Source organism: Perissodus microlepis, chromosome 3, assembly GCF_051167445.1.
Source record: "Perissodus microlepis isolate ML-2025 ecotype Zambia chromosome 3, ASM5116744v1, whole genome shotgun sequence".
NCBI classification, from domain to species: Eukaryota; Metazoa; Chordata; class Actinopteri; order Cichliformes; family Cichlidae; genus Perissodus; species Perissodus microlepis.
The window spans coordinates 9,315,636-9,339,795 of record NC_140463.1 but is presented as its reverse complement, the minus strand read 5'-3'; the positions used below and the strand labels follow the sequence as shown (position 1 = coordinate 9,339,795).

The 24,160-nt window shown below is 42.3% G+C and overlaps 1 long non-coding RNA gene across 1 annotated transcript; it reads left to right on the top strand.

Moving 5' to 3' along the window:
• The first annotated feature begins 22,082 nt into the window (after window positions 1-22,082).
• On the top strand, window positions 22,083-22,853 carry LOC146389788 (uncharacterized). Its single transcript, XR_014798564.1, has 2 exons — window positions 22,083-22,547; window positions 22,681-22,853. It is a non-coding gene; the product is annotated as an uncharacterized LOC146389788 (long non-coding RNA).
• Window positions 22,854-24,160: the final 1,307 nt, after the last annotated feature.

Sequence of the window (24,160 nt, the reverse complement as noted above, 5' to 3'; positions counted from 1 at the left end):
TGCATGAGGGAGAGAACCGTGAAGAGCATACCATATTTCTAAGATTTTCAGGGCCGAGTACAATAACCTCAGTTTTATCTGAATTAAGAAGCAGAAAGTTAGCGGCCATCCAGGTCTTTATGTCTTTAAGACATTCCTGCAGTTTAACTAATTGGTGTGTGTTATCTGGCTTCATGGATAGATAGAGCTGGGTGTCATCTGCATAGCAGTGAAAATTTAAACTATGTCTTCTAATGATGCTGCCTAAGGGAAGCATGTATAATGTAAACAGAATTGGTCCTAGCACTGAACCCTGTGGAACTCCATAACTGACCTTAGTGTGTGAAGAGGACTCTCCATTTACATGCACAAATTGGAGTCTATTAGATAGATATGATACAAACCACTGCAGCGCAGTACCTGTAATACCTACAGCATGTTCTAATCGCTCTAATAGGATATTATGGTCAACAGTATCGAACGCTGCACTGAGGTCTAGCAGGACAAGCACAGAGATGAGTCCACAGTCAGAGGCCATAAGAAGATCATTTGTAACCTTCACTAAAGCTGTTTCTGTGCTGTGATGAGCTCTGAAACCTGACTGAAATTCTTCAAATAAGCCGTTCCTCTGCAGATGATCTGTTAGCTGTTTGTAGTGATGGGTCGGTCACGAACGAAATGGCTCTTAGAGCCGGCTCTTTGACGTGAACGACGCGAGCCGGCTTCTTATCATGAGCCGTGGTTTTTTTTTTTTTTTCTTTCTCTCAGCCTCTCTCGCACTTTTTTTTCGCTTCACTCAGCATGCAGCCTTGTGCTTTACGCTGGGAAGAGGGGGGAGGGGCGGTAGTTACACTCAGTAGCACAGGAACAGAGCAGGAGAGAGAGACAGAGAAAGAGCCAGGGACAACAACGTCACATTAGAAAGGTATAGTAATCATCCACAACTATTTTCAGTTGCGGATGATAAAAGATTCAGAAAGTTCATTCATGCAGGCCCATATGACAGAGAATATGCATGTTCTTTTTGTTTTCATTTTATAATTTATATTTAATTGTGTTGTGGTTTGCAGTGTTTTGTGTTGTTTCACTTTAAATTTGTAAAAGGAAAAAGCTGAAAATTTAAATAGTTAAAAGTTGAAATGTGAATAGTTGATTTTTGTATTATATGATTTATTTATTACATTTTTTGTGGAGTGAATAAATAAAAGTATATTTACGGTGGCCCCTACAGACAAAGCACATACAAACTTCAAATCACGTACGAATTCTGAAGCACGTACAAACTCCAAAACACGTACAAACTCCAAAACACGTAAAAACACGTAAAAACTCAGAAGCACATAAAAACTCAAAACACGTACAAAAGACAACAGAAGTGCTCCAGGATGCTAGGTGCAGTGTTGAACTTTTGTTACCTAGTGGCTACACAAGCCAGCAAGTACCAACTACCGGATTTGGTGTGTGGTAGTAACAGGTAAATTAACTTTTTTTTTTTTAATTATTTGAATATATATGAATGCTTGTGTATAAATACACAAACCATACACATATGCTTTCAATTGTGTAATTTAAGTGATCTAAGTAGCTCTGTTTTGGAAGTTCAGTTAACGCTAGAAATGTGTTTTGGAATTTGGACGTGCTTTGTCTCTAGGGGCCACCGCATATATTTATATATAAAAATATATAAATAAAACCACTTTTTTTTACATTAGTATTTCCTTTTGTGCATAATTTTATATTGTTGTTAATAATAAATTAATTAAAGCAAAAAACAACCTGAAGAGCCGGTTCGGAGCCGAAAGAGCCGGCTCTTTTTAGTGAGTCGAGCCGAAAGAGCTGGTTCTCTAAAAAGAGCTGGAAATCCCATCACTATTATTGACGCGCAGGGTACCCCCCTCGCATCTAGAATTGACGTGCAGGGTCCTCCTATTGAATACTATAGAGCTCCCTAAACATTGTTTATTGATGACAAGAGATTTCCGCGGAAGAGCCTGTTGTCCATATATTTATATATTTCCGAAATCACATTGTAGTGACGTGTACTGAACACAATAAATTATATAATGTAAGCAACTACCTGAGAAACAACAGATGCAGCAGATAAATTAATTATAGGCCATTACTTTTGTATCGTTTATTGCATTTATGGAGGGAGTGGTGTATGCTGGGTAATGGCACAGCTAGCGACTGGGTGACTTTATTCACCCGCTTCGGATGTTATCTACAGTGCCCCTCTGATGACATGGTCCAAAAAATAAATAAATTGTGCCCACGAAATACTATTTCATGGGCACGAAATGGGTATAACGTGCCCACGAAATACTTATTTGTGGCCACAAAATACTTATTTGTGGCCACGCAATACTATTTCGTGTTTACAGGCAACAGCGCCAGGGGTGAGGTTGTACACCCTGATGGTCTTCTGGATGCCAAGCAAAAGAAATTACTACAGTAAACAGTAAAATAAAAACAATATGAAAAACATGTGGACAGTATTAAATAATATTGTAAATAAAGGAACTAAGGGATTTGAATATCCAAATAACTTTTAAATAAAAAAATACAATGATCAGTGACATGAAACAAATTGCAAATGGTTTTAATGACTTTCCTCTTTATGTTGGTCTAGGCTTGGCTAAAGAACTCTAAATGTAGCAAAGTCAATGTTTATGAGGGGAGTAGATGAGCCACGCCAATAGTAAGGACTAGTGTAAAATATCACAGCATTACAGTAACAGAGGTTGTGTTTGGAACACTTTTTCAGATGGCACTAGGAAAAGTACATCAATATAAAAAATGATTATTTGAAAATAATAAATTGCATAAATATAGGAAATCATCCTATTTATTAAATTGGAATTCAAAAATGAATTTACAAATGCAGAATTTATTCTACAATTCATTATTTAAGATCAGAATTCTTTATTTCGATGCGCGTGGCTCTTGTGGTCCTCCATATTTGACAGCATGACGGTGTGTCAGCTTTTCAAACTTTGCACCACCCTCAACAGTGGGCATTTTGCCAAGCCAAGCTGGCAGCAAAAGCTACCAAACCAGCCGTCAACAAACAAAACAAACTAACAACCGTGTGTTGAAAAAATAATCACACCTGACAGTAAAAATAGAAAAAAGGAACTCGAAAACTTTAATCCACTCACTCCTACACTCCCGTCCCCAGCACCATTCACTCCGCCATTCACCCAGAGAGAGAGAGAGAGTGAGAGAGAGACGTCTTTGGAACAAAGTACATAAACACATGCATTGAGGAGCCTGATTACTGCACTCGATATGCAGACAGTCTGGCAGAGACTGGATGCATGAGCTTCTTCCTTGTGGCATGGTTAAGTGAATGAGCAACAAGTGCATGGACCAAAGAGCAGAGGATATTGGCTCCACCCAAAGGTGGAGCCTTGTCTTCTCAACCAAGCCTAGGCTCAGAGAGAGAGAGAAAATATACACAACCAAGAGTTGAGTATGAAAAATACATCCTAAGAGATCCAAATAGATAACAAACACCATCTAGAACATAATTTACACAATTTGGTGTTTAATACGATTTGTATATGTATGTAATTTATTATTATAATATAGTGCTGAGAACCACAGTCCACTAAAAGAAAAATTATCAGTAACTGAATTAATTTACTTAAGCTAAATTCACTAAAGTTCAAAGTTTAATATACAATTAAGAGCTTTTAAAAGTTAAACATGTGAAGAGCTCATAAATCATGATGTCTTATTCTGTGAATAAGAGAGAGAGAGAGAGAGAGAGATCAGTTGAATCTAATAATACTTATTTACTACTTTTACTTTTTTCTTCATAATGTACTTGTCCCAGTAGTAATTTTCCACCTTGTAAGAAAGTGCTTTATTGCCTTAAAAAACTACAATTCCAGTATTGCCATTTACAGGAATTGGTCTAAGTTGTTTTTGGTGGGAATTCAACTGTAGAAACTGATGGTATGCTTCAACTGTCACTCTCACTTTACTTTATTTCATCTTAAACATGTTACACCTTTATGGGTCAACCTCAAGTTTCCACCCTGTTAAGGTTAATTAAGGAAAATCTTAATTACACAGAATATTTTTTAAAACATGTTGGATTTAGTTATTAAAGGTGTGTTAATTTATTGAAGGTTAGCTGGCTAAATGTTGATCAGCTAAAGAGCTACAGCTAGATTAGCCAAAAAAATTCCACCCTGTCGGGTTCGACCTTGTTGGGTTCATAGACCTAATTTTTTGGGGAAGTTATCAGGGTAGAAATTCTAAAGAGGAGGAGAAATTATCTCCACAAAAAGGAACAGGTTCAGCCATCGCACAGTGGAACAAATTCTCTTCTTAAATAAAAATGAAAAAGGGTTACTTTTTCATTTTTATTTATCGTGTTTTTAATTTGCAAGTTCATAAGCATTTCTATTTCACAATCAATTCTACCCCCAGGTCAAAAATATGTATAGGAAAAATTCTCTAATATAATATACCCCTCCAGCGATTAACAGCATAAGTACATTGAGGCGGGACCTCAGAGCAGAAGCATACGCCATAATGTGTTGTACATTATTATTTGTATGTTATATGTAACGTGGTATTTTTCAGTTATTGTATTTACCAACATCAAGAAGTCACAAGTAGAGAAAGACCACACCATGGTGCATGTTTAAACAAGGAAAGTTTACTGGTCAAAATTATTTATTAAAGAAATAAACAACATTTTTTTCACCCCCCTAAAATAATATGTTTAAAGCAACACAACGGTGGCCCAATATCAGACAGAATTCCACTCTGTAGAGTGAGCAATCATAATGAAGCAGATGTCACCAGAGAGGACTGTGTTGAAAAGCTTTTAGTAATGAACCGTTTTTCAATACAAGCTTCAATGCTTCAGAAAGCTTCATTTGGCCATCACTACTTTTAGCCATACCAAAGTCTAGGCTGGTTCACAGAGGTGATCGAGCGTTTGGGGTTGTAGCACCTAAACTGGGGAATAATCTAACTCTACAGATCAGACAGGCTCCTGTCATCAATCTCTTCAAATCTAATCTAAAAACACATTTGTATTCACTGGTTTTTAATACAGTATGAGATCAATTTGGTAATAATATTTTACGTTATTTTGTATTTCGTAGTAATAGTTTTGTACTTCTGTACAGCACTGGATTACATGTGTGTCATTACATGTGCTATATAAATAAAATGAACTTAAACTCTTTTCAGACCATTTATCGCTACAGTGGCTCCACCACATGAAAGATGCCAATACTCAGATCACCCAGTATTATCTGGCCCTACACCCATTTAACTTCAAGGTGGTCCATAGACCAGGGGCACAGATGGTAATGGGTGATTATTTTCTCCTGCTCACAGGGCAGGGATAAGCTTGGCCTGATGGGTCCCTGGCCTCATATGGGTATGGGACCTGTGTGGTGGAGGTGTGCTCTATAGCTCAGCTGTAGAGGACAGGTGGTGCAGCAACCTCAGGGGACAGTACCAAGGAAGGGATATGGAGTAGTGCCAGATCCGTTATGTAACATAAGTGAAAGATTCAAAGAAAAGGAACAGCGTGCAAGTATGATTAACAACTGAGATGATACTGACATTTGTAAAGTTGAAACTATACTTAGTAGGTAAAAACTTAATATGGACGAAGAAAGAACAAAGGATGGTAAGTTTCCCAGAGGATCTTGTTTTGAGTGATTTGATTTTAATTGGATCTGAAAAGCTAGCCCTCCACATCATTGGTGGGATAAGGTTATCATGTTAGCTTCAAAATTTGCAACCACAGGACTAGCAATAACAGTCATGTGAGAAAGTGTCAGTGCTCCCCAGGGTGGCTGTGGCTACAATGCAGCTTGCCATCACCAGTGTGTGATTGTATGTGTGAATGTGTGGATGACTGAATGCGTAAAGTGCTTTGGGGTCCTTAGGGACTAGTAAAGCGCTATACAAATACAGGACATTTTTTTTAATTATTTCACAGTAAAAGTGTGACTGGGTGAGCAAGCAAAATTTACTGTTAGAACCTGAACCATCCTCTCTGTGGCAGGAAATTCTTGCGCAGTAGTCAAAAAAGTCACTGCTGTAGTGTGGGTGAAAGTAGCAGTGAGCAAACAAATCAGTGAGGAACTCAGTATGGTTAAGAGGAGGACACAGAAGGCGGAATCACACAACAGGAGCTTACTCTCTGTACAGCAAGCAAAAACAAGGGTCAGATACAGGATTTTTATTTGGAATCCATTTTACCTTTGTTTTATACAGATATACCACATGTGTTTTTTTGGTAAAACTCATTTAAATGTTTGGTAATAAAGTTTGGTTGGTTGGTAATAAAGTATTTATTTTAATCTAGACACAAATACAGCAGCATTGTATAAATTTTCCATGGCAGTACGTTTCTAATGCACTAGGCAGCTCATTCCCTTTCCCTAGACAACACTTAAAAAAGAGAGAGTTTTAACACACTTCAAAGAAAAGCAAAAGACAAAAGGAGTTTCCTTTGGTATTATATGCAAACACTTCTGTCTATCTATGGAAGATGAGCTCAGTAGTTTCATTTTCACTTGCAGACAAGATGGAGTAGTTCGAGGAGTATCTCACAGCTCTCTGACAGACACTATGAGCCCTTTACTAACACTTTCTGAAAATCAGCATTTCCTTTGAAAATCAGTGATGAGAAGATTTTGTAAATAATGATAGGATACTTTACATGATTCGATTCACTTCTATTTAATTGAGTGTCATTTTGAAGTGCTGTCACAACAACAGTATGTTGCCATAATAGTTTAAGGTGCCACTGTAAGGTAAAGAGCAAAAATATACTAGAGAAAACTCCATAAATCAGAGGATCCTCTATAAGCAGGTCTTGGTGAAACTTTTAGCATGAATACACCCAACTTAACCAGAGTCAGAGAGCATCAGCCATCTGGATACTTCCAGAGACTAGAAATGTTGATGTGAAATACCTTTGGATCAGACATGTGATATCACATGGTATACATATGATATCCAGTATATGATTTTATATTACATTTGTACTTACAGTAAATAAAATCTGCCTGATCAGCCCCCACTCCCTGCAACAATTTACCACATGTAAGCATTTACAACTCTAAAGACAACTCTGAGAGTCAGACAACATTGAACAAACTGTATAGAATACCCTAAATTTCCATGAGTTTGCAATATCTTTGCCTAATGAACATTTAAACAGGAGTTATAAGTAATGAAAAGTTTTCTGTTATCAATAAAGTTTTTTTTTAAAGTGAATTTTACCCTTGGCTTTTACAAGACCTTTCAGGAAGCCAAAGTTTTTCACATCTACTGGACGATTGCACAACTGGAAGTTCACTTGCCGCAAGAAATAAACACATTTGTAAATTTACACAATATGTACACAACACACTCAACTATGAATTAAGAGCATAACATCAACAGTTAAAACCAAATCTTAAGAGTTTAACAAAATACGTTTCCTTTTGTGGATTGCATTAGCGTGCTTTATGCTTTTTACTGTTCAGGAACACATGAGTAATGCAGGGATGTCACTCCTGGAGGGCTGCTCTTCATTTGATTCAACTGTGCTAAACCAGAAAGAACTAAAACATGCATCGCTTCTCTCCAGTACAGAATTTGGGCATCCTTGGACTAATGAGAGGGTGATACTGAGATCTAGATTTTAGTAAACAATCAGGTCTGGTTTGAGGGCAGTGGTTGAGATGTGTAAAATATCACGCAAGTGGGAGTCACTCATCCTTGATCTCAATCAGTTCTTGTTTAAGTTCATGACAGAGAATGTTTGCTCACACAAATATGTGGAAACAAATAAGCTTGGGATTTTCTTAGCAAGAGATCGCACTTCAGGAAACCTGTCTTTGTCTAGCTGCCGATAAAAGTCAACAAGAGAACACTGCCGGTGTTTTCTGCGGCACTCATCGTCACACAGCAGCTCAATGAGCTCCAGCTGAAGCTGCGGAGGAGCATCATCAGGGTCCACGGAGAAGGGAGATGAGAAAAGCAGCATGTCTTTTTCAATAGCTGCAAAGTCCTGAAATTCCTGAAACCGTTTATTAAATTCTCCAGAAAGAGACGTGATAGCTGTTGCGTACCTCTTCATTTGGACATTAATGTCCACTGGGAAACTGTCAATATCCTCTTTCAAAGCTGGAAAGTGTGCGGTACAGGGCTCTGTTAGGGACAAGTGTTGCAGTTTGGTTCCAAAGGCCTTGATGTGAGCGTATAGTTGGCTCACCACTGCGTCTTTTCCTTGAAGATTAACATTCAGCGCATTCACATGTTTCGTAATGTCAACCAAAAAAGCCAGATTTGCCAGCCATACAGGATCAGACAGTTCTTCCACTGGTTGTCCCTTCTCATCTAAAAACTGTCTGATTTCCTCTCTGAGAGAGAAAGCCCCCAACCAGTGCAGACCCCCATCTTAGCCACCTCACATCATTGTAATAAATTACATCACCATATTCAGTCTGGATGTCATGCAGAAACTGCTGAAACTGTCAGTGGTGCAGAGCTTTAGAGCGAATACAGTTGATTGTCTTTGCTACTGGTTTCATAACATCATCAAATTTGAGATGTTTGGCACAGAGAGCCTGCTGATGAGTGATACAGTGAAGTTTAACAGCGTTACCTGCTTCTTCGCTGACTTTATTGCAGATCAGTGTGGACAATCCGCTTCGCTCACCAGCCATGGCAGGTGCACCATCAGTAATGATCCCAGAAACAGCTTCACAAACAGAAGCTGTTTCTGGGAGGAATGAATAAATCCATTCCTCTGTCCCCCAGCTGTCTGTGCCACAGTGTTGCGTGCCAAGCAAGCATTGAGAAATTCTTGCTTCTTCTCGGGGCAAATGTTCTCCACCATTTTCATGACACAGTCTTTGACAAACGTACCTTCAGTGAAAGGTTTGCCATGTTTAGCTATTAACATAGCCACTTCGTAGCTGACTTTCGTGATATTTTCATGTGTCTCACAGGCCATGAAAAATCGCTGTTGCGAAGCCAGAGCAGCTTGGAGTTGCTTCACTTTTTCAGTGCGCTCACTCCCTGTTAGCTTGTTATATGTTGCAGCATGTTTAGTCTCGTAGTGTCTCCTAATGTTCAAATCCTTAAACAAGGCAACAGTCTCTTTACAAATCAGGCAAACACAATTGCCTCGAATTTCAGTAAAAAAAAATACTGCTCCTTAAAGCAGCGGCCCTCACCATCAACCTTTCTCTTTTTTTGTAAAGTCGCCATGGCAGAAATGAGCAGAGAAGGGCGGACTCGCAGCACAGGTGCAAGTAGCAGAAAAAATGTGCTGCCACCATGTAGTGAAAAAAGGAATTACACCTATATATATATATATATATATATATATATATAAATAAAGGTGTAATTATATACACCTAATTATATACACCATATATATACATACATACACATATATATATGTATATATATAAATACATATATATATGTAATACTCTGATAAATATCAGTGGTATTTATTTTGTTTTCATGAGAATAAGTTAAAGAGAAAATTACAGTTCATGACGGGGCTAAAATTGGTATAAATACTTGATATAAATAAATGTATTAAAATGCATAAATAGTTGTGTTTAAAATCAGTTACGTTAAAGCATAATGTCATGGAATGTGAATGTCTTTAAGAAGAGAAGAGGTTTAAAAATTATTTTCTTACGCTACGTCATGCGAATTCATGACCTTGAGTTTTTTTTACTTCCGGGAGGGGAGAAAAAAAAACAAGAGAGAAGAAGAGGAGTAATGAAAATGGCGCAGACAGAGCAAAGACTCCGGGACTGCGTATGTCACCAAGGTTGAGGTTGTTCAGCAACAACAAACCACCCAACTGTGGACTTCCCGGTAATTATTCGGAGCGTTTGAGCCGGACTTTCTGTGTCCATCCGTGTCGGGTGAACACGAGGCAAGGTTGGTTACGTTGGCTAGTTGGAGCTAGGCTAACGCCACGGTCCTTGCTGAAGGAGATTCCGCCTGAACGGACAGAAGGAGTTTTGGGAGTCGTCTCGGGAGAGAGCCGTTGACGGAGGACGATTCGCTACTACCGAGGGAACCGGGGATTCGTTGCTCGCTGCGGCGAGTGGAGACGGTCGCTACCGCAACGAGCGAGTGATTCATCGGATGTGGCCGAGACGTCACGGATACACGGAGGTATCGTTATTACAAAGGGCTCCAACTAAAGCGCGCCAACAAAAATAGACTAGGAGTGCACTCCAAACAAACTAAAACTAAACAGGTTGAGAAAGGAGAGACTAAAATCTATCCCCCGGGGTTATATTTTATTTTCTGTATTCGTTCTTTTTCATAAACGAAAAGGGGTTTGAATGTGAATTTCCTGCAAATGCTTAATACATGTTCTAAACCTGAGATCTTGTGTTGGGGTTATTGCATGGTGTTTTATCATTTAAATATTCAGATGCATAAGTGTTTATCGGGCAAGTGCATTTCCTTTAGCCTCCACCAGGCTATTTAGACACGAGAATCATACGACCCCCTAGACTGATATTTATTTTTCGAGATGTATCTTTTATCACAGAATGTTTAACCAGGGTTAAGACTCCACCTGAAGGCCTATAGGGGGGTCTTATCACACGAGCCGGTGGCAAAAGTGTTACATTTTTGGGGGCTCGTCCGGGATGCTTGTAATTTTTGTTATGACTGACCTGGTTTTCCGTTATTCACCAAAGAGAGGGAACTAATTTTTTTGAGATTGCTAAGGAAATTATTTTTAGTGTCAAGTGTGGCTACATTTATTGTGAGATCACTTGCTGTTGAGCTAAAAAGAAAAATGGAAGCCATTGAAATCGAAGCTTGGTGCAAAAGGAAGCAGTTAGCTTATGGACATGCAGTTGTTTTGAGTGATGTGGACCCTGATGTCACAGATGCAGTTCTGCTATCGGCTTTGAGTCAGGTCAAAGTATTTGGAAAATCCGAGATAGTTGACCGTTGTCTTGATGTAGCTTCTAGGACACAGTTGGTACTGATCAAGACTTCAACAGACTTGACAAATCAAACCTTACCTGGTGTTGTTGGACTTCCTGGGGAGGCGGGTCCGTGGCCAGCTCATGTGCTCACTGCTCCTGCAGATAATGACGGATTTCAATCTAAGCTAATGTCATTCCTGAAGACTGAAGGTAAAACTCTTACTGACGTTGGTGGCTTACTTCAGCCTTCACCCCTTGACGTGAACACTGCTTTGATACATGCCATCAGTTCTTTAGTGGATAAATGTAACACCACATCCGTTGATTCCCAGAGCTATCGTAAGCTGCGCATGTTCTCTGGTGTGAAACCTACGCCCAGTGGGGAGGAAGAGTATGATGCCTGGGCAGAGCAGACAACACATCTGCTAGAAGAGTGGCAGTGCAGCGACAACATAAAGAAACAGCGGATAGTGGAAAGTCTGAAAGGTCCAGCTGCTGACATTGTAAGATTCCTGAGAGTGCAGCAGTCCATTGCAACTTCATATGACTACATGCAAGTTTTGGAGACAGCTTTTGGAACAACCGAGAGCGCGTCTGATCTTCTGGTGAAGCTTAGACATACATACCAAAATGTTGGCGAAAAGTTGTCTACTTACTTGTTGAGGCTGGATAAAATGCTGCACTGTATTTTCAGAAAAGGAGGCGTGGCACTGTCTGACATGAATCGATTACGGATGGAGCAGGTTGTGAGGGGAGCACTGCAACAAGACATGATTGCACTTCGTCTTCGTATGACCCACAAGCTGCGAGAACCCCCTTCTTTCAGTGAGTTGCTAAAAGAAGTAAGGGAGGAGGAGGATATGCTCCAGAGCGGAAACGATAGTAAGAACTCAGTAATGTCACAGTCCGTAACTCCTGTTTCTAAGTCGGCACATGAACAAGAAGTCGATTCTGAAGTAGCAAAGCTGAAAAAAGAGATAAGTGTCATGAAAGCTGAGATGCTTAGTCTTAAAGCTGCTACAGTCGCATCACATCCAGACACCCAGATTCCACCACTAGGGATCCCTGCCAAGACACCTTATACAAGAAATGTTACCCCACAAAGGTCTGGCTATCAAGAGGATAAACCTCGAATATTTTGCTATAGATGTGGGGAGGATGGACATTTTAAGAGAGAATGTGAAGGTGAAGAAAACCTACTCAAAGTCAATAAGCGCCTCATTAAACTGACAAAGGAATCGGGAAACTACCGCGGGATCCAGTAGAGGAACGGTCTGGCATCCCGGTGGTTGTGAAACATTCCGCCAAGTGCAACAACTTAGATGGAAAAGTGAACGACACTGTACCTGCAGGCTTGGTGGGCCCTAGCTCTGTAGTGTCGGTACAGATTGAAGACATTTACTCTAAAGCCATACTTGATTCTGGTTCTCAAGTAACCCTGCTGTACAGATCCTTCTACGACAGATATTTGACACACCTGCCATTGACGTCTATCGACACTTTGGCGATATGGGGTCTCAGCTCCGCCGAGTACCCTTACGATGGCTATTTGTCACTTAGGCTGGAGTTTTTGGAAGCAGATGTAGGCGTGAGTGAGACCATTGATGCACTTGTGTTGGTATGTCCCGACCCAGTTGTGAGAGGTGAAGTTTCCCTGCTTGTTGGCACCAACACACCCACCGTGAGGCGATTGCTTAGCCACTGCAGGGAAAAGGGAGGAGAAAACTTTGTGAGATCCATGCATATTCACCCCGTCTTCAGAAAAGTTTTCAATGAGATCTCAGTGCTACCACCTGATACTGACAATAACCAGAGAGGAACCGTGTGGTTCACTCAAGCCAAACCTGTCACCATACAGCCTGGGGGAGTCGCCCAAGTGGCTGGGGCACCAAAGTTTCATGGAGTGCTGAGCACTCAGACAATCCTTGTAGACTCACCTGATGACCCTGAGAATGAGTCACGGTTTCCCGATGGACTCCTGGTGAGACCAGAGTTGCAGACCTCCACTGGTGTGACGGCCAAAAGAATTACTGTTCTGGTCAGAAACGTGTCAGCACGGGAAATTACCTTGACCAGAGGGACGCCAATAGCTCATCTGTTTCCAGTCGACGTTGTGTCATCTCCACCTGGAAGGGAAGAGTCTGAAGCCGAGTCACCTGGGAAGTTGAGCTCCTTTTCTTTCAACTTTGGAGACTCACCCGTTCCTAAGGAGTGGAAGGAAAGATTGGTGACAAAATTGATGGAACGGAGTGAAGTTTTCTCTCTGCATGAGTTTGATGTAGGATGCAGTAAAAGCACCCAGCACACTATCAAAGCCACAGAGGACAAACCATTTCGTGAGAGGTCTCGTCGGCTGCCGCCTGCAGACGTGGAAGCATTGAGACAGCATCTATCGCAGCTAAAAAATGCTGGTGTTGTTACAGAGTCACGCAGTCCTTATGCCTCACCCATTGTGGTCGTGAGGAAGAAGAATGGGAAAATAAGGATGTGTGTGGATTTCCGGACTCTAAACCGCCGCACTATCCCAGACCAATACACGGTGCCAAGAATTGAAGATGCTTTGGCCTGTCTCAGTGGAAGCAAGTGGTTTAGTGTGCTTGATCTTCGGAGTGGATATTATCAAGTGCCCATGGCAGACTCCGACAAGGACAAGACAGCTTTCATTTGCCCGGCTGGATTCTTCCAATTTGAAAGAATGCCACAGGGAGTGACAGGGGCTCCCGCTACGTTTCAGCGGGTAATGGAACAGACTGTTGGAGACATGAACTTGCTTGAGGTATTGGTTTATCTCGATGATCTCATTGTGTTTGGAGCAACGCTTGAGGAGTATGAGATCAGGTTGCTGAAGGTGCTTGACCGTTTAAAGGACGAAGGACTGAAGTTGTCGCTGGATAAATGCCAGTTTTGTCAGCCATCGGTAACTTATGTTGGACACATCATATCTCAAGATGGGGTGTCTACCGATCCAAAGAAGACTGAAGCTGTAACCACGTGGCCGAGACCCAACACTGTGACTGCATTACGGTCATTTCTTGGATTCTGTGGGTACTACCGGCGTTTCGTGAAGGATTACTCCAAGGTAGTTCACCCATTGAACCAACTGTTGTCTGGTTACCCCCCAGCTGCAAAGAAGAAAGCAAAGGAAAAGCCGGATAGCACTTACCTTAACCCCTCAGAGCCTTTTGGTGGTCGATGGAGTGAAAAATGTGAAGCAGCCTTCGGGGAGCTGAAGAGACGACTTACCCAAGCTCCTGTGTTGGCTTTCGCGAATCCTCAGCTACCTTATGTGCTACATGTAGACGCTAGCCGGGAAGGGCTAGGAGGAGTGCTGTACCAGGATCAAGGTGAAGGATTGAGACCTGTGGCTTTCGTCAGTCGGAGTTTGACTCCTTCAGAAAAGAATTACCCAGCCCATAAATTGGAATTTTTGGCGCTGAAGTGGGCGGTAGTGGACAGACTGCATGACTATCTGTACGGACCAAGTTTGAGGTGAGGACAGACAACAACCCTCTGACATATGTGCTAACGTCTGCCAAGCTAGACGCGACGGGTCACCGTTGGCTTGCTGCCCTGTCTACATATGACTTTAGCCTCAAGTACAGATCGGGAGCCCAAAACATTGATGCCGACACTCTCTCTCGCCGCCCACATTCGAGTTCAATAAACAAGAGAGAGTGGAGCGACATTCCTGCAGCAGGCGTGAGGGCCCTGTGTCAAATGTCTGTGGCGATAAAGCACAGAAATCCACGCTCTGGAAGAGCCATTGACTCTTTTGGCAGTTCTCCACAAGCTATCCCACAAGCTTATTGCAATCTGGCCTCTTTGAGTGTTAAAAATATGCCCTTTGTGAGTCTTGCTGAGTTGTCAACCGCTCAGCGGGGAGATCCTGGCATAGGACAAGTGTGGTCAGCTCTGAGTAATGGAAATAGCAACCAAGTTGACAAGACCAAGCATCCAACTTGCTCTTTGCTGTTGAGAGAGTGGGACAGGTTAAAGATGCAGAAAGGAGTGATGTATCGCATTGTAACCCCTCCAGGCAAATCATGCTGTTCTCAGTTGGTACTACCAGAAAAGTACAGAACCCCCGTGCTGAAATCACTGCACGATGACTCGGGTCATTTGGGCCTCGACAAGACATACGGCTTGGTAAAAAACCGGTTCTACTGGCCTCGGATGAAGTCAGAGATTGAGGAGTATTGCAAGTCTTGTGAGAGGTGCATAAAAAGAAAGACTCTACCCAAGAGAGCTGCACCTTTGTCGCATTTGCAAAGTGATGGACCATTTGACCTCGTTTGTATGGACTTTCTGTCCATTGAGCCTGATTCGAGCAGCACAGAAAATGTTCTGGTCATTACTGATCACTACACTCGCTATGCTCAAGCTTTTCCAACAAAAGACCAGAGAGCCTCTACGGTTGCAAAAGTGTTGTTGGAGAAGTATTTTGTTCATTATGGATTGCCGCGGAGGATGCACAGTGATCAGGGCAGAGATTTTGAAAGTCGCCTTGTCCATGAAGTGTTGAGTTCACTTGGAGTTGAAAAATCAAGAACGACGCCCTATCATCCTCAAGGAGACCCCCAACCCGAGAGGTTTAATAATACGTTGTTGGATATGTTAGGGACTCTGGAACCGAACAAAAAGACAAAATGGAGTCAGCACATTGTTCATTTGGTTCATGCTTATAATTGCACTCCTAATGAAGCTACAGGATTCTCTCCCTATTTTCTTATGTTTGGGCGTGAAGCCAGGTTACCTGTGGATTTATGTTTTGAGGTTTCCAGTGATGGCACACAACAGAAAACTTACCTCAAGTACGTTTCTGACATGAGGAAGGAGCTAAAGGCTGCCTATGAACTAGCCGAGTCCGTCGCTGCCAAGCAAAATGAGAACAATAAGCAGCGGTATGACAAAAGAATCAGGTTCGCACAGTTGTTACCTGGAGACAGAGTCTTGCTACAAAACCTCGGCTTACAAGGGAAGCATAAACTGGCCGATCGCTGGGCGTCAAAACCATATGTTGTGGAAAGCAAGGTGCCGAACCTACCAGTGTTCCGGTTGAAACCTGAAGATGGAGATGGACCAATCAAGATCCTCCATCGAAATCACTTACTGCCTCTTGGGAAGAGGATATGTCTAGATCCTGAATCCCATACGGATCTTACACCTACAAGGAGGGTTCTGCGACGGAGAAAACAGAAAGAGTGCACAGACGAGCCTGAAAAGGAAAAGACCCTATCACAGAAGATGGCAGATAAGGACTCTGAAAGAGAAGGAGTTACACTCAGTGATCAAGTTGGAAAAGAGTACATTGACTCAGAGGATGAGGACTATGGACTTTGGTATGATTTAGCTGTTGAACCCCTCAGAAACAACATGGAAGATGACACTCTGGAACCATTCAGTTTGGATTTGGATGTGTCCTTAAGCGACTGGACTGAGCAACCAAAAACAGTTGAGCTGGGAGTAACACGGGAATGTGTGGAGGAACCTGAAGTGGACGGTGTAAATGACTCTGAGTCTATTGAGACAACCGAAACCGAACTACCAGAGACTGGCGAGAATCGCGAAGAGACCGGCAAAGACAAAACACTGACTGAAGACATTCTCTTGCAAGAAGAAGACACTGAACTTAACTCTGAGACTAATCCTGACTTTGACATTAAGACCAGACCTCAGAGGTTAAAGAGGGCTCCTCTAAGGTTAACTTATGATGAACCAGGTCATCCCAGTGTTGTAGCAGCCTGTAACAAGGCGGCCCTTAGCGGCTGGAAACACAGTGAGATGGACCAAAGCAAGTGTAGTGGAACAAAGTATTTATTTGCTATACAGCTCTCCTTACAACAACTTGTCAAGCTTCTTCACAGCACAAAAACCCACCCTCTAATGACAACTGGCAGCCTTAAATATGTTCAGCTGTCACAGACTAAACCATTATTCCACTCTCAGGTAAATTCTTAAATCCCAACCTTCCACCACAGTATACAATATATCAATTAGAATAAATAAATACATAAATACATTTTCACATTTACATATTAATAAATATTTCACACTTTACTGTTACACCAAACCCAATATTATAAAAACCCAGAAACCCAAGCACAACAAGATTCACCACACTCTCTTTACCAATGGTCTCTCCCGGAACCTTTAAATGGTGTCTGGACCCCCGGGGAAACATTTGCCCAAACACCTTGAAGAGGACACAGGCAAGAAAGGTGAGTAATCATTATCTTACAAACACTTATTTGCACCACTTTTATCCCTAGATTTCACACACACATTTGCATTAGTTTTCCTTACTGGTAAACCTTAATCACAATCTCAATCACCATTCTTCTCTCCTGACAGAAAACCACCACATTCCTTGATGAGGAGCAGCTGTGCCAGATCTGAAATAAGGCTACCAACTGATTTTAAAATTCCCAATAAATAGTCAATAAATATTTAAACTTCTTGTGTGTGCAAATCCATGCTTAAAGTGCAATGCTAAATAAAGTGCTTGATAAAGTGCTTTTAATAAAGTGAAAGGTGTGCTCTAAGGTGCTATACAGATAATATAATATAAATAAATGCAGTAAGGGAGTCCTCTTCCTTACATTTCCTCCTCCCTGTCTTTAAGCACGAAGTGCTTCAGTCCTCTGTCATCCTAGATAAACAGTCAGCAACCACATTTGACTTCCCCGGCCTATACTGGACCGTAAAGTCATAAGGCTGCAGAGACAGGTACCATCCTGCAATGCGGGCATTCGCATCCCTCATGCGGTTTAACCACTGGAGGGCACGATGATCAGTCTCCAGAGTGAAGTGACGTCCCAGAAGATAATACCTCAAGGCCTCAATAGCCCATTTCATGGCCAAGCACTCTTTCTCCACCGTCGAATACCTTGTCTCCCTGTCGAGTAGTTTCCGACTCAGAAACACCACAGGCCTTCTTTCACCATCCACCTCTTGCTGAAGGACAGCTCCAAGGCCAACTCCTGAAGCATCAGTTTGCAAGATGAATGGCTTGTTGAAGTCTGGACTGTGTAGAACTGGATGTGTGCAAACTGCTTCCTTGAGGTCTCTGAATGCTTGCTTACAGTCTCCTGTCCAACGCACTTTGTTGGGGGCTGAGCCTTTTGTGAGGTCATTCAGTACAGTGGATCGCTCTGCAAAAGAAGGTATGAATTTCCTGTACCAACCTACTAGACCCAGAAAACCTCTCACCTTCCTTTTTGTTGTCGGAACTGGGAAGGACTGAATTGCTTCAATCTTTCCAACCTGCGGCTTTATCTTCCCAGAGCCAACCACGAAGCCCAAGTACTCCACTTCTCTCTTGGCTATGGAGCACTTCTTGGGATTGATAGTCAGTCCAGCCATTCTGATGGAGTGTAGCACCTTCTGTAGGTGAATGACATGCTCTTCCCAGGACTGGCTGTACACCACCACGTCATCCAGATATGCTGCAGAGAATGCTGACACATCTCTCAGTACATGGTCCATTAATCGTTGGAATGTCGCTGGTGCACCTTGAAGCCCAAATGGCATGACTTTAAATTGGTACATACCAAAAGGAGTTTTGAAAGCTGTCAGCTCTTTCACTTCTGGTGCCAAAGCCACTTGCCAGTATCCTTTACACAGATCGAGTGTTGTAATGTACCTTGCTGATCCAACTCTCTCCAGCAGGTCATCCACCCTGGGCATTGGGTAGGGATCAAACTTGGATACTGCATTCAAATATCTGAAATCAATACAGAATCTCAGGGTGTCATCTTTCTTTGGTACCAAAACAATCGGGCTGCACCACTCACTACTTGACACCTCAATGATTCCCAGGTCCAACATCAATTTTATTTCTTTCTGCAGCACTGGCACCAACCGTTCTGGAATTCTGTAGCTCTTTTGTCGAACGGGTGCATCCTCCTTCACCCGTATCTTGTGCTGAACCAGTGATGTGAAGCCTGGTGTTTCTCGAAAGAGCTGTGGGTCCATGAGTGGTTTTATATCAGCCTGCTCAGTAGGAGACAAATGAGAAAGGTCAACTGAAGCACAAACTTGAATGTTAGTTGGAAAGAACTTCTCAGTCACCTCCTCATCCTTAACTGAACGCACCAGTAACTGATAGACCGGCTCTTGTCGGCTGTGGAATTCCTTCAACAAGTTCACGTGAAATGTCTGATATTTTTTAACTCTTTCTGGCATATTCAGCTCATAAGTGACTTTACTCACTTGTCTGACGATCTCGTATGGTCCATGCCATTTTGTCAGCAACTTGTTATCGCTGGTAGGAAGCAATAACAGTACTTTCTGACCTGGAAGGAAGACCCTATCCCTGGCCTTCTGATCATACCAAGTCTTTTGATGTTTTTGTGCAGCTTTCATGTTGTCTTGCATCAATGATGCCATTTTCTCCAACCTCTCTCTCATGGTGATGACGTAGGCTGCGATGTTTTCGCCCTCTGCTTTGGATTCCTCCCAGCAGTCCTTAAGCAGATCCAGGGGGCCTCTCACTTGGCGACCGTATAAAAGTTCAAAAGGCGAGAAGCCAGTGGAAACCTGCGGGACCTCCCGGTAGGCAAACAGAAGGTATGGCAGCCATTGATCCCAGTCAGCACCTGTGTCGGAGACAAACTTGCGCAGCATACTTTTGAGAGTCTGGTTGTATCTCTCCACTAGCCCGTCCGTTTGGGGGTGATACGGGGTGGTCTTAAGTCCCTTTATCCCTAAAAGCTTATAAACCTGCTGCAACAACTTGGATAGAAAGTTCGTTCCACAATCCGTCAGAATTTCTCTTGGTATGCCTACCCTAGAGAAAAGCTGCAGAAGACAATTAGCAATGTGACGAGCTTTAATTGATCTGAGTGGGAAGGCCTCAGGAAACCGTGTTGCATAGTCACATATGACTAATATGTAGCGATGACCTGTGGAGCTCCTCTCTAAAGGGCCCACAATATCCATGCCTAGCCTCTCAAATGGTGTTTCAATAATTGGCAGTGGTTGCAACTGGGCTCGCGCTACTCCTTTGCCTGAGATCAACTGACATTTTTCACAGGAACGGCAAAACTCAGAAACCTGGACATACATCCCTGGCCAAACAAAACGGCTGCTGATCCTATTCAGTGTTTTGTGAAAAGCCATATGACCTGCCCATGGAATTGAATGACCCAAATCCATAACTTTGTTTCTGAACTGTTGTGGGAGTGCTACAGCTTCGCACTTCCCCTTTCTCTGGTACAAGATGCCTCCTTTAATCAAGTAAACAGTGTCTGCAAGACAGCTTACCTGACCTCGACTAGCCCCCTCTACCTCTGTTACCTTCTCAAACCAGGGTTTTAGAGTAGGGTCGCTTCTTTGGAGTGCACCTAAATCTGAGGGAACATCACACTCAAGTTGGTTATTTGGCTTAGGGAACAATGCTGTACCTTTTTCCCCTGAGCCTTTGAACTTTTCTCTTCTTTTCTGAGCCCTAGACTTCCTAATCTTCCCTGGCTCCGTTTCAAGAGACTCCTCAAAAAAGGGTAGTTCTTGCATCATTTCCTTTGCACTTTGTGCTCTTGTGACTACATGACAGGGTTTAAATGGTTCACCTGTCATATCTAGAGGAAGTGAGCTTCCAGATTCATCATCTAAGCCTTGAATGTCTTTCTCAGCACTCACTTCAGGGTCATAATCTGACTGATGTATTAGATCAAAAAGAGTGGGGATGTCATTACCAAGTATCACTGAATATGGCAAACTGGGAACCACAGCTACCACTAACAAGTAGGTTTGACCTCCCACTGTCAGGTAAACCTCAGCAGTGGGGTACCTGTGTTCGTCTCCATGCACACAACTTATTGTAGCCCCAACCCCACTTAGCTTTTCTCCTGAAATTATGCTAGAATGTACAAGAGTTTGGAAGCACCCAGAGTCAAGCAAAGCTTCCTCTTTACGCCCATTAATTAAAACAGGGACAGTACAAGCTGCCTTTCCTACCAGCTCTGTGGCTGGTCTTGGAACTGCACACAAAAGAGATGGTTTTGACTTAAGGACAGGGCAAAATTGTTGTGTATGGCCAAAGTTATGACAGTGATAACATTTAATATCCTGAACTGAAGAATTAAAGGATTTCTTCACATTGTGAGGTCTATGAGAAGGGAGCTGCCTAGAACTAGAAAGATTTCTAGCCTGAACTTGACCAGAACCCTGTTCACCCCCAATGGACTTACGTGGTTGGGCGTAGTGGGGCTCGCGGCTGAAGTAGGTGCTCTTGCTTCCTTTTCTGGCTGAAGTGAAAACCTCTGCGAGGCTAGCTGCTTCCTTTGCAGTCTTCGGGTCATGCTCACGTATCCAGATCTCCAGCTCTGGGTTAACCATTCTCAAAAACTGCTCCAGAATTATCTGCTCAGATATTTCTTCTACAGTTGATTTTTCAGGTTTAATCCATCTTGAAAACAGGTCTTTCAATCTTACATAAAGTTCACGTGGCGTCTCACCTGGTTCAACTTTCAGAGATCTGAAGCGGCGTCTGTAGGTGTCAGCAGTGATCTCATATTTTGCCAGAATTGCCTCTTTCACCTTATCATAATTCTCAGAGTCTGTTAAATCCATAAGAATGTAGGCTGTGCGGGCTTTACCTGTCAACAGGGGAACCAGACGAATAGCCCACTCATCTCTGGGCCATCGACACACGTTTGCCATTCTTTCAAACATAGTCAGAAAATGTTCAATGTCATCTTCTGTTGACAGAGGAAAAAGTTTTGGTTCAATTAAAGACCTGGACCCACTGGCCACTGGAATGTCTTCACCATTGAATCCAAGTTCTTGTTCTTCAGATGTTGTAGGGGGCGCTGGCGCCTCTGGTGGATCAGGCTTATCAATTACAGCGTTAACTTGTAGCTGGATTTGCTGAAATTGATGCTGCATGCCTTTCCACCTTTGCTCCTGACGTGACAAATCCTTCTCCCACTTTTGGTCTCTGGCTGCTTGAGACCGCATAAGAGATTTCACCAACCCTGTCAACTCCTCCAATTTGTCCTCAGGGCTTGTTGCTGCCATGGCCTCTAGCTCAGATGAAGCTCCAACTCCTTCATCAGGCTGCTCCTCTTGGCCTGGCTTTCTTCCACCTCTTGTCATCATCTTCTCACTGTGGCATGAGTGACACACTTCTGACACCACTTATAACAAGGCGGCCCTTAGCGGCTGGAAACACAGTGAGATGGACCAAAGCAAGTGTAGTGGAACAAAGTATTTATTTGCTATACAGCTCTCCTTACAACAACTTGTCAAGCTTCTTCACAGCACAAAAACCCACCCTCTAATGACAACTGGCAGCCTTAAATATGTTCAGCTGTCACAGACTAAACCATTATTCCACTCTCAGGTAAATTCTTAAATCCCAACCTTCCACCACAGTATACAATATATCAATTAGAATAAATAAATACATAAATACATTTTCACATTTACATATTAATAAATATTTCACACTTTACTGTTACACCAAACCCAATATTATAAAAACCCAGAAACCCAAGCACAACAAGATTCACCACACTCTCTTTACCAATGGTCTCTCCCGGAACCTTTAAATGGTGTCTGGACCCCCGGGGAAACATTTGCCCAAACACCTTGAAGAGGACACAGGCAAGAAAGGTGAGTAATCATTATCTTACAAACACTTATTTGCACCACTTTTATCCCTAGATTTCACACACACATTTGCATTAGTTTTCCTTACTGGTAAACCTTAATCACAATCTCAATCACCATTCTTCTCTCCTGACAGACAACCACCACATTCCTTGATGAGGAGCAGCTGTGCCAGATCTGAAATAAGGCTACCAACTGATTTTAAAATTCCCAATAAATAGTCAATAAATATTTAAACTTCTTGTGTGTGCAAATCCATGCTTAAAGTGCAATGCTAAATAAAGTGCTTGATAAAGTGCTTTTAATAAAGTGAAAGGTGTGCTCTAAGGTGCTATACAGATAATATAATATAAATAAATGCAGTAAGGGAGTCCTCTTCCTTACAAGCCCCTACAGTGAAATATGTCTCTTGTTTGTATAAGTGGATAGGAACACCCATCTTTGCTTAGTTGTGTTTTACTCACCAGTTGTGCCATATTGGTTTATGTTTTCAAGGTACAAAGTCATGAGGGCATGCTTTATTTGGTGGGGGGAGAGTGTAATACTCTGATAAATATCAGTGGTATTTATTTTGTTTTCATGAGAATAAGTTAAAGAGAAAATTACAGTTCATGACGGGGCTAAAATTGGTATAAATACTTGATATAAATAAATGTATTAAAATGCATAAATAGTTGTGTTTAAAATCAGTTACGTTAAAGCATAATGTCATGGAATGTGAATGTCTTTAAGAAGAGAAGAGGTTTAAAAATTATTTTCTTACGCTACGTCATGCGAATTCATGACCTTAACTTTTTTTTACTTCCGGGAGGGGAGAAAAAAAACAAGAGAGAAGAAGAGGAGTAATGAAAATGGCGCAGACAGAGCAAAGACTCCGGGACTGCGTATGTCACCAAGGTTGAGGTTGTTCAGCAACAACAAACCACCCAACTGTGGACTTCCCGGTAATTATTCGGAGCGTTTGAGCCGGACTTTCTGTGTCCATCCGTGTCGGGTGAACACGAGGCAAGGTTGGTTACGTTGGCTAGTTGGAGCTAGGCTAACGCCACGGTCCTTGCTGAAGGAGATTCTGCCTGAACGGACAGAAGGAGTTTTGGGAGTCGTCTCGGGAGAGAGCCGTTGACGGAGGACGATTCGCTACTACCGAGGGAACCGGGGATTCGTTGCTCGCTGCGGCGAGTGGAGACGGTCGCTACCGCAACGAGCGAGTGATTCATCGGATGTGGCCGAGACGTCACGGATACACGGAGGTATCGTTATTACAAAGGGCTCCAACTAAAGCGCGCCAACAAAAATAGACTAGGAGTGCACTCCAAACAAACTAAAACTAAACAGGTTGAGAAAGGAGAGACTAAAATCTATCCCCCGGGGTTATATTTTATTTTCTGTATTCGTTCTTTTTCATAAACGAAAAGGGGTTTGAATGTGAATTTCCTGCAAATGCTTAATACATGTTCTAAACCTGAGATCTTGTGTTGGGGTTATTGCATGGTGTTTTATCATTTAAATATTCAGATGCATAAGTGTTTATCGGGCAAGTGCATTTCCTTTAGCCTCCACCAGGCTATTTAGACACGAGAATCATACGACCCCCTAGACTGATATTTATTTTTCGA